Source organism: Phyllobates terribilis, unplaced genomic scaffold, assembly GCF_046119375.1.
Source record: "Phyllobates terribilis strain yellow unplaced genomic scaffold, ASM4611937v1 Scaffold_5__5_contigs__length_657084704, whole genome shotgun sequence".
NCBI classification, from domain to species: Eukaryota; Metazoa; Chordata; class Amphibia; order Anura; family Dendrobatidae; genus Phyllobates; species Phyllobates terribilis.
Window position 1 is genome coordinate 201,091,157 of NW_027362765.1, and position 17,061 is coordinate 201,108,217.

Genomic DNA, 17,061 nt, shown 5'->3' on the forward strand with positions numbered 1-17,061 from the left:
TTGGGAAATTTCCCATTTACACATCACCCAATTTCATGAATGGGCAAGGAATCATGGGACTTGTGACCAGAACAATTTTCTGCATTCATAACCAGATGAAGACAGATGCTGACTTTCATTTCTGAAAAGTTAAAAGATTATCCGATAGGAAATTAGAAAAATGATGGTATACTCCCATGTAGCAAATATGCCGTGGCTTATCTACACTGGATTTGTGGGCAGAAAACTCACAACAACTGTGTTTCACATTTGAGTTTTATTTTTACAGCGGACTTCACCTATTGCAGTGCACACAACATAAAACAATAAAATATTGTGGATCTTTCTTGTTAATTGTGTTCTATTTGACCTTTGGTAGAAGATATGTGTTCCACTTTTCATAGGCAGCTGCCACAGCAAGTTAAGCTGCCTTTACATTGAAAAATTGTTGTGAACGCTTGTTTCACAATAATCTTTCAATGTAAACATGCTGCCAATCACCCGATGAATGGTCCAAACGCTTATTCATCAGGTGAAATGATCACTGTTCTTGGCGGTGCAACATCCTGTGTAAACAGGTCTCATATTGCTGAGAATTACAGTTGAAACCAGAAGTTTACATACACTATAAAAAGACACATATGCATGTTTTTCTCAATATCTGACATGAAATCAGAATAAACCGTTCCCGTTTTAGGTCAATTAGGATTCACATAATTTTTAATATTTGGCAAATGTCAGAATAATGAGAGAGAGAATATTTTAAGGCATTTTTATTACTTACTGCAAAGTCAAAAGTTTACATAAATTTCATTAGTATTTGATACCATTGCCCTTAAACTGAATGACTTGGGTCAAATGTTTGGGATATCCTTCCACAAGCTTCTCACAATAGTTGGTCGGAATTTGGGCCCATTCTTCCCAACAAAACTGGTGTAACTGATCCAGGTTTGTAGGTAGCCTTACTCGCACCTGCCTTTTCAGCTTTGCCCATAAATTTTCAATAGGCTTGAGATCAGGGCTTTGTGATGGCCACTCCAAAACATTGACTTTGTTATCCATAAGCCACTTGGTTACCATTTTGGCAGTATGCTTCTAGTCATTGTTCATTTGGAAGACCCATTTCCGCCTAAGCTTTAACTTTCTGGCTGATGTCTTCAGATGTTGCTTCAGTATTGCCACATACTTTTCTTTTCTCATGATGACATCTATTTTGTGAAGTGCACCAGTCCATCCTGCAGCAAAACAACCCCACAACATGATGCTGCCACCCCCGTGTTTAACAGTTGGGATGGTGTTTTTAGTCTTCCAAGCTTCTCCCTTTTTCCTCCAAATGTAACGATGGTCATTATGCCCAAAAAGTTCAGTTTTAGTTTCATCAGACCACATGAGATGTCTCCAAAAATTAAGTTGTGCATTTGCAAACATTAATCTGGCTTTTTTGTGTTTCTTTTGGAGTAATGGCTTCTTCCTGGCAGAGTGGCCTTTCAGCCCATGTTGATACAGTACTCCTTTCACTGTGGATATTGGCACAATGTTACCACCTTCCGCCATCATCTTCACAAGGTCTTTTGCTTATGTCCTTGGGTTGATATGCACATGTTGGACCAAAGCACGTTCATCTCTGGGACACAGAATCCGTCTCCTTCCTGAGCAGTATGATGGCTGGACATTCCCATCTTGTTTGTACTTGCATATAATTGTTTGTACAGATGAACGAGGCACCTTCAGGTATCTTGAAATTGTACCCAAGGATGAGCCAGACTTTTGCAAGTCCACAATTCTCTTCCTGATATGTTGGCTGATTTCTTTAGACTTTCCCATGATGCTACACAAAGAAGCAGTGTGTTTCAGGTGTTAATTAAAATACATCCACATGTGTGTCTCTAATTAACTCAGAAGCTTCCAAATACATGACATCATCATATGGGCAGTCCATAATTGTTTAAAGGCATAGTAATCTTAGTGTGTATGTAAACTTTTGACTTTGCAGTAGGTAATAAAAATGCCTTAAAACGTTCTCTCTCCCTTATTATTCTGGCATTTGGCAAATATTAAAAATTATGGTAATCCTAATTGACCTAAAACGGGAAAGGTTTATTCTGATTTCATGTCAGATATTGAGAAAAACATGCATATGTGTCTTTTTATATAGTGTATGTAAACTTCTAGATTCCGCTGTATATGTCAGTCTATGTGCACTGAGCAACCTATTACAGATTGCGCATTGTTTATCGCTGTCTGCTTTAAACAGACTTTTAATCGACTGCCGATCAGCAGTCGTTTAATGCCTCCAATCAGTCCGTGACAACTTTTGTCTGTTTCAGCAGAATATAGAAAACTGATTTGGGCTACTTTAATGGTGATGATGACTTGTCGAAATGTTTGTGGCCCAAAAGTTTCTGATGGTAACAATAAGTTGTGATGCAACTGTATCTCACTAAAGTGAATGCTTATTTTTATATGTTCATGTACACACATGGTCAACATTGTTGGTACCCCTCATTTAATGAAAGGAAAAAAACACAATGGTCACAGAAATAACTTGAATCTGACAAATATAATAATAAATTAAAAATCTATGAAAATGAACAAATGAAAGTCAGACATTGCTTTTCAACCCTGCTTCCACAGAATTAATAAAAAATATATACTCATGAAATAGGCCTGGACAGAATTGATATGCTTGTGTGCACAGTGTTTAAAGATTGTAATACACATGTAGCTGAAGTTGAACAAAACACTCTTTCAACCAAAATAATAATTGAGCTGGAAAAATGTAACAAAGAATGATTGTTTTAGCCAAATGCTAACAGACTGACATGATCTGCAAACAAATCTGACGTAATAAAAAAAAAAAATTTTCAGGCCACAAATTATCATTTTGTGAAGAAACGTTTCTAGGAAGATAATTTGTCCTTCATGTTGTTATTGACAGTGTATGGCTGGTCAGTTTACTTGACTAATATTCAGTATGAACTAAAATGTGAATGGCTGCATCAGCCAAAACTTTGCAATGGTGCAGGACGTGCCTGCGTTACTACACATTACTTCTCAGCTGAACGGATTACATCCAGTACTCAATCATACAAGTCTATGCCTCCATACTCTGCATTTATGTGATTCAGATATTCTGCGACCTTTGATAAAGACCCTGGATGGGTCAAAATGTTATTATTTTTGTCTCCTATTGTCTCATCTGATTCACCTTACCTTAATGTGTATAGGTTATTGATGAAAATCATTCTGAAGAAAATCATCTTGTAAAATAGATTTTTGAGAGTGCTGTGGATTCTGCTTCTCAGCCAAAACTTCAGCACCCAATGATCATGTCTTAGCAATTGTTCAACCAAATTACTGCTAATTTAAAAGATTGGTTTAAGATGCAAGAACTGAATGAGCCAGACAGGCAGTTAAATATTGATTGAAAGACACTAGACACTGCAAACAGTCTATGAAATGATGGGTTTATGTTGGTTTGATTTGTATGTTACTAAAAGCTTGCTTGCTACGTTTGTCTTTTTAGTGTGGTAATTAGTTTTCGAAATTTGACATCAAATCTGATAAAAGGACAAATAACATTACTTTGATCTCTATATTTGTTATGGCCATTATGTGGTATAATGTAAAAAAATTATGAAATGTTTTGAGAGTAACTTCTAAAAAGTTACTTGGATATTTAACATGACTTCACGGCTTCATAACTTCACGGTTCAGAGAAAATGAAGGCATGCTGAGCATCATCATATTATATACGTTTTAGCTTCTGTATATTACGTTTGTTTCCATGTATCTTGCTGATTTTTGTGATCATACTTGTATCTTTATTCTACAATATATGCATCTCTTGCACCTCTTTTGTATGGGTAGATAATATTGCATTCCAGACGAGTGCCCTGTTTTATCCCAGTTGTCTTATGTATGTGCACAACTGGCTGTGGTGACAACTGTTCTGTTGCAGCTTTGTGTAGTATGTTAATTAGCAGGTAAATTATGTATTACGGTAATTGTTACATGCCTTTTGGGGCTTTTACAAATGAATCTTTTTTGCATATAATGTGTGAACAGAGATGAGGTTATAGTCACATCTAGTATTATTTGTGCTTTCTTTTTTTATACTATATTACACAAATGACTTGTGCAATTCCTATATATACATTATAATGAAAGTATATTGGTAGATATGCATTTATAGACAATGCCTAAAAACGGTAATGTATTTATGTTCTGGATGTGATGAAATTTTAATGCCTGGAAAATTGTATAAATGGCATATTGGTTTTATATGGTTGCTGTTACCTTGTATCTGTAGCTATTTTAAATGTTTTTTATTTGTTTTCTCATTTATACTTTGAAATTGCTTTAGGATTTTATGCTTATCCATTTTGATAATTTTTAAAGAGGTTATTCCAAAAATAGGGGAAAAATACTACGATGTAATGCTTACCTTTATTTTAAAGTGAATCTGTTACTACTTTGGAGTTATCAGACCTCCACAATGGGCATACAGGGTATAGAAAAGTAAATCTATAGTTACCTGTATGGCCCATAGTAGAGGTTTGATTGCAGAGAAAAGCTCTTTAATCAATTCTATTCTGTACAGGCTTGGCGTCCTGGGGACGCCAAACAATCCCCGCTCATCTGTTTATTATTCCCCCCCCTAAATCCCCGCCTATATGCTTAATTATCATATTCCCCTCCCCTGCATGTCACAGGGCCCTGTGACAGGCCCTGTGACGGGGACTGTGCTCCCTGGCTTCCTGGGCATGCTCAAAGCGCCGTTCACATAGAGCTCGCTTTGCTTCATCCTTGCCCCATCTGCCTGTGCACTGCGCTGCAGGGTTCTATTGCGCAGGTGCCGGGAAGTGACAGTGACTCACCGGCACCTGCGCAATAGACCCTGCGGCGCAGTGCACAGAGAGACGGGCCAGGAGAAAGCAAAGCGGCGCTTTGCACATGCCCCGGAGGTCAGGGAGCACAGTGCACGTCACTTAAGCATATAGGCAGGGATTTGGGGGAATAATAAGCACATAGTCGGGGATTGCTTGATTAAAGCGCTTTTCTCTGCAATCAAGCCTCTACTATAGGCCATACAGGAATCACTTTTCTATACCCTGTATGGCCATAGTAGAGGTCTGATAACTCCAAAGTGGTGACAGATTCCCTTTAATTAAGCCCTTTATCACCTTGAACGTATGAGTATTTCCAAGGTCATATCTCTGCACTCCATTCGGGCTTCAGTGCTGAGCCTGCATGTTTTCTGATCAGCTGTCATATGCCCCTAACAGCCGATAGTAGTTAAATGCCGCTGTCAATCTCTGACAGCGGCATTTAACTCGCGCTTACCGGAAGCGCGCCACTAACCCTGCATGTCAGCACCCGTGTCACATGACTGCGGGTCGCCGATGGTTTGGCATGACAACCCAGAGTCTGCAGGAGACCCCTGCGGTTGTCATTGCCGGGATGTTATGAGCGCTGCCCAGCGGTCGGCGCTCATAGCAAGTGAGCACTTTTGCTACACACTGCAGGGCTGAAGTCCTGCAGTGTGTAGCGCAGGCGATCGGATGATCCAAGTGTCCCTTGGAGACTATTGAAAGCAGTGTAAAGTTTACAAAAAAAAGTTTTTTAAAAATCTAAACGTTCAAATCATCCCCTTTCGCCCCATTCAAAATAAAACAATAAAAAAAATCAAATATACACGTATTTGTATCTCGCTGCATTCAGAATCGCCCAGTTTATCAATATAAAAAAAAGAATTAATCCCATCGATAAACGGCGTAACTATAAAAAAAAATCAACGCCATAATTACGTTTTTTTGGTCGCTGCAACATTGCAATAACGGGCTATCAAAACATCGGATCTAACCCAAAACGGTATCAATAAAAATGTCAGCTTGGCTCTCAAAAAATAAGCCCTCACCCAACCACAGATCCCGATAAATGGAGACGCTACGGGACTCGGAAAATGGCTCCATTTTTATTCTTTTTTGCAAACTTTGGATTTTTTCTTTCTACCACTTAAATAAAAAAGAACCTGTACATGTTTGGTATCTACGGAATCGTAATGACTTGGGGAACCATAACAGCAGGCCAGTTTCAGCCATTCAGTGGATATGGTAAAAAAAAAAAAAAATTGTGGAATTGCACTTCTTTGCAATTTCATTGCACTTTGAATTTTTTCCCATTTTCCTGCTATGGTCTTTTCTTCACTTCCTGGTCACATAGGATGTTGCTGCCCACAGGAGTGGCAAAATCTGCCAGGAGTGCACTGCTGTCAACATCTGCCAACGCCTCATCTGTCATTATGACCTGACGGAAAAAAAATAATCCCTCCGCAATATCCCACCAGTAGACCACTAATGTCCAAACTATATCTACCACATATCTATCTCTCTCCTGATCTATCTAAATCATCAGCGCTCTCATCTCTACTTGTTAGATCTGCTTGAGCAGATGCTCCATTTCTTATCATATTAATACATAGTATTGACCTTGTCACTGTCAGATCACTATACAGCATGTAAGAGTGTGGCAGAGCAGGTAATCAATTGAGCATGCCCTAGCTCCCCTGAAGGTGGACTAAGGTTTCTGCAAAGGAGAAACCACGTGGGGCAGCTTTATAGACAAAAATATCATGCACATGCAAAACTGCATGCTATGCTTAATGTATAATGCAAATACACTTTTGACGTTCCGTTTTGAGTTCTTAATAATACTGAGCTCTGGTTCATCTTTTTTTAATTCGTGAGAAGGTAAAAAAAAAAATACACAGGTCCATCACATCCAACTTGTTATCCTAATTTGTTAATTTTTTTCCTACCAAAGACATGAGGAATTCTTTCCAACAAAGGGAAAAAAAAAATCAATACATTTCTAAAAATCCAATACCTACAACCTGTACAATAAATATTAAATTATACAATTTTATGACATATAAAAATGTGGTGGAAAATGTCAGTGGCATGTGTCAATAGAAAGTTGTGAGAATTAAAAGCATTACCTTGATAAAAATGTAAATTACTCCAAGTTTTCAATTTTAAAGGGGTTTCCAGGCTTAAAATTTTGATAACATCATTTAGTATAGGTTCTCTATTAAAATGTTGAGGGGGGGGTGTGGCAAGGGCTGGGGAAACAGTCAGTCAAACTTTTGATTCCTCTATTTTTCTACACTCCATTTTCAAGGCTGACTCCTTCATACATGATCAATAATTAGTAGGTAAAAAAATGTCTGAATAACATTTGTGGAAAGGACCTTAGAGCAGCTTGAATATGCCTAGTGTAAGGGACTGGAGAGGTGACTGATTTACTATCTGCACTAGAACAGCTTGATTATCACTATCTTTCTTTTTTATAAATAGGGGTGTTATAATTTATGTTCCATCAATCTTTCATAAAATTAAATTCATATGAAAGTTAAAAAGTATTGTTAATATTGTAAAATGAATTTATGTAAATAGGTGCTGAGCTGCAGTACCCAACAATGACCACCACAAAGTGAATGTTTGGCTCTGTTTGCATCTAGTTGCTAACATCACTGAAGAGCCAGTTTTAGACCCCCAATGAATCTGTCAGTAGGATCAACCCTCTTAAGCAGTCTACATGAGCATGAAAGTTGAACAAAATGATAAGTTGATATCTGTGATCTGATGTCATTCCAGAGAAATCCACATTTTTCTTAACATAAATAAGCTGTTGAGGTCTATGGGCGGGATTCAGAGCTCCTAGAGAATCTCTCTCCAGAGCTTATTTTAAATGAAAGAGGGCATTACCAGTGAGACGTGTAATTGCTGACAACCCACTCTCCTGATCTACGTGTCTCACACTGGTAACGCCCCCTATTGTTTAAATCAAGCTTTGGAGGCAAATTCTCACGCAGATCAGTGTCCGGCCCAAAGATCTTAACAGCTCATTGGATTTCTTTTGAATAAAACAGCGGATCGCAGATATCACTGCATCATTTTATTCAATGATCTATGACCTGCATGACCATATAGACAGCTTAGCAGGATTGGTCCTACTGACAGAGGCCATTTTAAATTTTGAAAAAGCCCTTTAGGCTGTGTGCCCACGATGCGTTTTTTTTTAAGCGTTCCCGCAGCGGCAAAAATGCTGCAGAAACGCTTAAAAACGCATGGTAGAAGGCCTGCCATATTCCCCAATGATAAGTCGCATGTGCTGTGCACATGCTGTGGAAATTTCCGCTGCGGATTATCATTGCGGAAAAATACGCAGCATGTCCATTAATTTTGCGGACACGCAGCGTAATTGCCGCCATTGACTTGCGGAATCCAAGCGTTTCAATGTGCGGATGGTACCCGGGTGTGGAGGAGAGGAGACTCTCCTCCGGACCCGGGTACCATAGAACCTGTGAAAAAAAGAATAAAAAAATAAATATTATATTTACCTTCTGAAGGCCCCCCGGTGCGCTTGTCTTCACTTGCCGGCAGATCGCGGTGGACTGATGGACCTGCGCTGACGTCCTAGTCGTGACCGCAGGTCCTTCAGTGTAGTGTACCGTGAGCTGCCGGCAAGCCAGGACGGAGCGAAGCAAGACTGTGGGGGCCATCGGAAGGTAAGTATAGATTTATTTATTTATTTTTTTAACCATTCTTTGGGGTCACACTATATAAATCCATGCTGTTTGCATGGATTTATATAGTGTGACCAAGTTGACTAGCACTTTCCAAGTGATGCTAAAATCGCTTTGAAAGCGCTTGTCAACCCGCATGCGGAACGCTTCACTTCCGCATGTCCCTGGCAGGAAAACGCATGTACAATCCCCATGTGTTTTTTTCTGCCAGGGAGATGCAGAAACACTCAGGAAAAAATCCTGAGCATTTTTGCATCGTGGGCACATAGCCTTAACGCAGCTTCAGCACCTACAGCTTGGATTTAATGCTCATTGATTTTTTTTAATTTATGTATTTACAGGTTGTCTATCGGTATTTTATGGCTGTTCAATATTTGGCAGTTCATCATTGAATGGAATATTTAAAGAAGGAGGGCAGCAAACGTACCTGCTGGTTTTAGCCTTTCGTCAGTGAGTAAGATGGGTCGTTCCAGACATTGTACCGAAGAAGAAAGAATTTTGATAAAGAAGTTGATTGGAGAGGGGAAAACATATAAAGAAGTGCAGAAAATGATTTGCTGCTCAGCTAAAATGATTTCCAATGCTTTAAAATGGCAAACAACACCTGAAACACGTGGTAGAAAAAGAAATACTACCACCCGCATAGATCATACAATAACAAGAATGGCAAAGAAGCATCCAATGATCAGCTCCAGGGAGATTAAAGATGATCTTCAGCTACCTGTGAGTACTGCAACCATCAGAAGACGCCTGCGTGAAGCCAAACTATTTGCAAGAAACCCTCGTAAAGTACCATTGCTGAAAAATACACATGTGTTGAAAAGGTTGCAGTTTGCGAAAGAACACATTAACTGGCCTAAACAGAAGTGGCGCAACATTCTATGGACAGATGAGAGCAAGATTGCTCTTATTGGGTCTAAAACCTGCAGACAGTTTGTGACACAGCCCATAAACCCTGGATTCAAGCCACAGTACACTGTGAAGACTGTAAAACATGGAGGAGTAAGCATACTGGTTTGGGGATGTTTCTCATATTATGGTGTTGGGCCCATTTATCACATACCCAGTACCATGGCCCAGTTTGAATATATCAAAATACTGGAAGAGATCATGTTGCCTTATGCTGAAGAAGAAATGCCCTTGAAATGGGTATTTCAGCAGGACAATGACCATAAAGAAACCAGCAAGCGGGCAAAATCCTGGTTCCAGACCAAAAACATTGCTGTTATGAAGTGGCCAGCGCAATCCCCAGACCTCAATCCAATTGAGAATTTGTGGAGTGACATCAATAATGCTGTTTTTGATACAAAACCTAAGAATACAAAAGAACTGTGGAATGTAGTCCAGTCAGCTTGGGCTGGAATATCTGTTCGCAGGTGTCAGATGTTAGTTGACTCCATGCCACACAGATGTAAAGCAGTTATTAGAAGTAAGGGTTATACAACTAAATATTAATTCCGTGATCAACAGAAAAGCCAAGTCTGTAAACAAATTTCAGTTTATACTGTAAATATTTGAGTTTATAAATGAATATGCAGACATTTTTTTTTAAGACTATTATTCTTTTTTCTTCATTTTTATTTTAAATATTGATATTTTGTTCACTTTTTCATTTGAAATTGAAGGTGTGGTGCTCCCAGTGCCTTTGTGTATATGGAAATAAATGCTATTATGAGGACTGAGCTTTTTCTCAGTTGTTTTAACTGGTTCCCGACCGCTCACTGTACATAAACGTCCACTCTTGCTGGGCTCTGTGCAGTGCGAACGTTCATGAACAGCCGGCGGTCTCGCAGCGCTCAGGACCTGGGGGTCCTGAAAGCGCTGCGATTCTGGTGTACAGTGACAGGAATGACAGGTGACATCATTGGGACCTGATTGCATGAGGTCCCCATGGTGTTAACCCATTCCTATCTTTTGTCGTTCTTTTCATTCCAAAAGTCAAATGGTGCTCCTTCTCTTCTGAGCTCTGCCATGCTCCCAGACAGTAACTTTCCACCACATATGTACACATATTTGTGTACTCAGGAGAAATTGCACAACAAATTTTGGGGTCCATTTTTTTCTTGCTTCCCCTGTAAAAATTGAAAATTTGGGGCTAATATAGCAGCTTTGTGGTAAAAATGTGTTTTTTCATTTTCACAGCTGAACATTATAAACTTCTGTGAAGCCCCTGGGGGTTCAAGGTGCTCACCACACATCTAGATAAATTACTTGAGGGGTTTAGTTTCCAAGATGGGGTCACTTATTGGGGTTTTCCACTGTTTAGGCACATCAGGGGCTCTCCAAATGTGACATGGCGTCCGTTATCGATTCCAGCCAATTTTGCATTCCAAAAATCAAATGGTGCTCTTTCCCTTCCGAGCCGTGCCGTGCTCCCAGACAGTAGTTTTCCACCACATTTGGGGAATCAGCGTACTCAGGAGAAATTGCATAACAAATTTTGGGTTCATTTTTTCTTGCTACCCTTGTGAAAATAAAAAATTTGGGGCTAAAGTAAAATTTTTGTGAAAAAAGTAAAATGTTTATGTCCTTTCACATTCCATTAACTCCTGTGAAGCGCTTGAAGAGTTAATAAACTTCTAGAATGTGTTTTTGAGCACCTTGAGGGGTGCAGTTTTTAGAATGGTGTCAATTTTGGGTATTTTCTGTCATATAGGCCCCTCAAAGTCACTTCAAATGTGATGTGGTCCCTAAAAAAATGGTTTTGTAAATTTTGTTGGAAAAATGAGAAATTGCTGATCACCTTTTAACCCTTCTAACTTCCTAACAAAAAAAAAGTTTCAAAAATTGTGCTGACTTAAAGTAGACATGTGGGATTTATTTAGTAACTATTTTGTGTGACATAACTCTCTGATTTATGGGCATAAAAATTTGAAAATTGTGAATTTTGTCAAATTTCCAATATTTTCAGAAATAAACACAAGTTATATTGAACAAATGTTACCACTAACATGAAATACGGTATTTCACGAAAAAAAACAATGCCAGAATCAGTGGGATCCGTTGAAGCGTTCCAGAATGATTACCAAATAAAGTAACACTGGTCAGAATCGAAAAAATTGGCCCAGTCAGAAAGGCGAAAACAGGCTCTGGCACGAAAGGGTTAAACACACTGCTATTATTTTGCCCATAACTGTATAGGCAGCTGCTCATTTAGGCCTTCAGCAGAGCACATGGAGGGTTTTGTTTGGAGATGCAGTAAGTATTCTGCTTTCATATCTAAAAGTGGATTTTCATCGGTTGCATTTAATACAGTGCATATTTACTTTATTTTTTACTGTAATTTTTTTTACAATTTGGATAAGTTTAATTATGTAATTGAAGTAATAAAGTTTAATATTTTTTTTGTATCTGATTCTTTTCTTGACACCTGTATATCTTTTTACAGGGAGTCTGTCACATCAAATATCACTTATAACTAGTGTTGAGCATTCCGATACTGAAATATCGGGTATCGGCCGATATTCGCGGTATCGGAATTCCGATACTTTTGCAATATCGTATACCGGAATCGGAAGTTCCCATAATGCAATGAGCCATTTTCATTTTATTCAGCCAATGAGGATCCTAAGAAGTGTGGGCACATTCTGTTAGGCATGTAGGCATCTTAACTAATGGCATGGCTGTGATTGGCTGCTGAAATGATGTCATGATGCACTATAAAAGCCGCCGCCGCCATTTTGAGCTCACTCTGCTGTGAATTCAGTTAGGGATAGGACGCTGTTGTTCTGAGGGACAGTTTTAGCTACCTATTTGGTCTATTCTGCTTTACCCAAGCTACTGTATGAATCGCTGTGCCTTGCAGTGCTAGTGCACAGTTCTCTGTGCTGTTCACCGCTTTCTGCAAGGTCTCTGTGTGTGAGTGCAGCTCACCCTGTAGTGTGTGCTTCAACCACGTCTGGTTGTAGTGCACTCAGTGTGTGTCACTGCCTCATACATTGTCCTTTTTTGCCAATTCATAATTTTTCCTGATATCTCCTATTAGTGTGGTGGTTCCATCCGTATTCAGCTAAATTGGTTCCAAACACACTATATAGGAGTAGATAGAGAATTTTTTTTGGTCTTGCAGCGCTAGTGCACAGTGCTCTGCATCTGTACTGTTCACCGCTGTCTGCAAGGTCTGGTGTGTGAGTGCAGCTCACCCTGTAGTGTGTGCTTCAACCACGTCTGGTTGTAGTGCACTCAGTGTGTGTCACTGCCTCATACATTGTCCTTTTTTGCCAATTCATAATTTTTCCTGATTTCTCCTATTAGTGTGGTGGTTCCATCCGTATTCAGCTAAATTGGTTCCAAACACACTATATAGGAGTAGTTAGAGGAGCCTTTCTGCAGCATTGGGCCCTGCAGCCCCAGCCAGATTAGTATTAGCCTATTTTTTTGCAGCCTCATCTATTGCATTGTAGGTTACCTTCCTACATTGTAATAGCTACAAAAATCCAGTGTCTTTTTGTGACAAAAAAAACCTAAATAAAGTTCACCAAACACTCCACTTTACAGTTGTGTAGGCCACATTAGCTCATATTAAAGTCTAGTCCACACTTTATAAAATTAGTGTTTCTTATACCTGTTAGCAGCTGTTCAGGAATAAGCACACTAAGCCCTTAGTACTTTTCTGCCTATCTTTATCAGTCTACCAAGATGAAGAAGGCAGGGAGTAAGGCATGTGGTCGTGGGCGTGGAGTTTCTGCAGGGAGAGGACGTGAGGATTCTGTGCCTGCAGGGAGAGGACGTGGGGATTCTGTGCCTGCTGCGGGCACCAGTGACTCAGCATCCCCCAGTTTTACCAGGGAACAGTCCTTTATGCGCAGCTTTGTAGGAGCTAGCCGTACCCCACTGCTGCGCGAGGACCAAATTGAAGCTGTTGTCGCATGGATGGCAGCTAACGCATCGACTTCAATTAGTTCCAGATCCTCTCAGGTCCTGAGCACTGAAGAGCACCCATCTGTCTCTTCACCACCTGCCAAATTGCCCAGGCAGTCAGAGAGCCCTGGATAGGAGCCATCTCTACTTCTGTTCTCTGAATCTCTTGGCTTGGAAAGAGGGGGCCAGCCAAGCAGAATTCGAGAATTTGAAGAAGAGGTAGTATGCAGTGATGCGCAACCGTTTTGTCTCTCTGAATCTGAAGAGGCGGGTGGGCCAGTGCCTATGGTCAGCAGCACACCTCAGTACGCATCTGATGATGAGACTCAGGTGCCACTTTCTGGTGCGTACTGTGCTGTCGAGACTACCCAGGAGAAGCAGTTGTTTGAAGAGGGTGGTGTAGATGATGAGGTCCTTGACCCATCATGGTGTGAGGGACAGGAAGGTGGTGGGAGCAGCTCTGAGGAAGAGATTCCCCGAACAGCCCAAAAAGGAGGGAGAGGGAGGGGGCAGACTTGGTTGCCTGTAGCCTCCACTTCGGCACCCATTAGGAGCATGGCTCTTCCAAAATCCAAAGCGGGCGCTCCCAAGACTTGCAGTGCCTGGTCCTTTTTTGACACAGTTGCAGATGACATTTGCTTTGTCAAATGCAAGCTGTGTAATCAGAAGGTGAAAAGAGGGAAAAGTGTCAGCAACCTCAATACCACAAATATGTGTAAACATGTGCGGACCAAGCACGTGGTGGAGTTACAAAAACACACTGAAGACCTAGGCCAACCTACAGCGCCACCTACCACCTCTTCAGCTCGTGTTGTAGCCTCTTCCTCCAGCTCACACACAGCTGGTTCGGCTTCCTCACAGGATCGCCATGGAAGAATCTCTGGCACTGTTGTACAGAGACACAGTGTAATTCCACCCACAGCACCACTTTCCCAGTCATCCTCACACTCCCAGGCCAGTCTACAGCCATCGTTAGCACAGGCATGGGAGAAAAGGCGCCCATACTCGGCAAACCACCCCCGAGCACAGGCTCTGAATGCTGGCATTGCTAAACTACTGGCCCTTGAAATGCTATCATTCAGGCTGGTGGAGACTGACACATTCCGTAACTTTATGGCATTGGCAGTCCCACAATACAACGTGCCCAGCCGATTTTATTTCAGCAGGCAAGCCGTCCCTGCCCTGCAACATCATGAGGGAAAAATTAAACATGCGCTACAAAACGCCGTCAGTAGCAAGGTCCACCTGACCACCGCTGCGTGGACCAGTAAGCATGGACAGGGACGATACCTTTCCCTCACTGTCCATTGGGTAAATGTTGTGGAGCCGGGTACAGATCTTGAGAGTGGCGCTGTACGTGTTCTACCAACTTCAAGGATTGCAGGAATCTAGTCTGTACACATTGACTCCTCCTCATACTCCAGTTCCTCTGAATCAGCGCTGCAGGAGCCGTCACGGTCTACCTCCACATCGACCCGTGAACGGTTACCTGTTATGGTGACCAATATGAGCACAGCCGTGGCCAAACGTCAACAGGCCGTATTAAAATTAATTTCTTTGGGGAATCGAAGCCACACAGCGCAGGAGCTCTGGAATGCCATCAAGCAGCAGAGCGACGTGTGGTTTGTGCCAGCGAATCTCCAGCCAGGCATGGTAGTGTGTGACAATGGCCGAAATCTGGTGGCAGCTCTGGGCCTAGGCAACCTCACTCACATCCCATGTCTGGCACATGTGCTCAACTTGGTCGTGCAGAGTTTTTTGAGGGACTATCCGGATCTTGATGCACTGCTTCACAAGGTCCGCATAGAGTGCGCTCACTTGCGGCGTTCCAGCAATGCAAGATCACGCATTGCAGCTCTGCAGCGCCGATTACGTCTTCCGGAACATCGCATCATATGTGACCTACCCACCAGGTGGAATTCAACGTTACATATGTTGGAGAGGTTGTGTGAGAAGCAGGCAGCAGTAATGGAGTACCAGCTGCAGCAGGCGCAAACAAGTCGCAGTGCGCGCCGTTCACACTTCACCACCACTGAGTGGGCCTCTATGAAGGACATTTGCCATGTTTTGCATGCCTTCGATTATTCCACGCGGATGGCGAGTGCAGATGATGCACTAGTCAGCATGACTATCCCCCTTATCTGCCTGCTTGAAAAAACACTGCAAGCACTAAGGGACGAGGTTTTGGAAGAGGTGGAGGATGAGGCGTCACAAATGCAATCTGCTTCTCTACAGTCTGCGCAACGTGGTTCCTCACAAAGGCCTAGGCAGGGGACACTTTGTGAGGAGGATGAGGAGGAGTCAATGGATGAGGAAGACATCTGTCCAGAGGAGGGAGGTACACAATGCTCTAGTAGTCAGTATCTAGAGCGAGGGTGGGGTGATGCAGAGCAGGCAGAGATCACGCCTCAAGCAGGGGACAGCGTTTCTTGGCCAGCTGGCAGTCTGCAGCACATGGTTGATTTCATGCTGCAGTGCCTGAGAAACGACCGCCGCATCGCCCACATTCTCAACACGGCTGATTATTGGGTGTCCACCCTCCTAGATCCTCGCTACCGGGACAACTTACAAAGCCTCATAACACCGTTGAACCGGGAGCGTAAAATGCGGGAGTACCAAGACGCACTGGTGCATTCCATCATGTTCTCTATTCCAACCGAGAGCAGTGCTGCTAGTGATTTACAAAGCAGCTCAGTGCGTCGAGGCAGTGGAGGAAGCTCTGCACAAAGAGGGAGCAGAAGCAGCGCCTCAGCACAAGGCAAGACCAGTATGGCCGAAATGTGGCAAAGTTTTGTGTCCCCGCCGCCACAAATGTCTGCACCATCACAGACGACTCCAGTCAGCAGGAGGCAACGTTTCCGTCAGATGGTGACAGACTACATGTCTTGCCCTCTTAGTGTACTCCCCGACGGCTCTTCTCCCTTCAAGTTTTGGGTCTGTAAGCTGGATACATGGCCAGAGCTTAGTCAGTATGCATTGGAGGTGCTAGCTTGCCTCTCCTGCTTTGTCCACATCCACTGTACTACGGATCTAAAAACCTCCTCCAAATACACCTCTGGCTCCTCTGTTTTTAGTATTTACCCTGGGCTCCAATACCACTAGTTGCTGCTCAGAAGTGCCGTCTGCACAGTCAACGCTTGCTCCAGTGTTATTGGGGTTCAGTAACGTCAGCTGATCCCCAGCTGTGTGTCCGGCAAATTCTCCTGCTTTGTCCACATCCACTGTACTACGGATTTAAAACCTCCTCCAAATACACCTCTGGCTCCTCTGTTTTTAGTATTTACCCTGGGCTCCAATACCGCTAGTTGCTGCTCAGAAGTGCCGTCTGCACAGTCAACGCTTGCTCCAGTGTTATTGGGGTTCAGTAACGTCACTTTGCCTCCAATGCGTTGTCCTGTCGTGTTGCGGTCAGGTTAGCCGACTCTATGGTGCCTGCAGTTTAGGTGACTCCTATGTGGGCTGCGGGATCTGGCAATGAAGGCTGGTTCCATAGTGCCAATAGGACAAGCACCCCCTGTAGGACTGTGGGTTTTGGTAACTGCGGCCGGCTCGCGGCCTTGAACTTTTTTTTACATGGGTACCTTCTGCTACCCATCCGGGTTCCAGTACCGTCAGCTGGTTCTCGGCAGTGC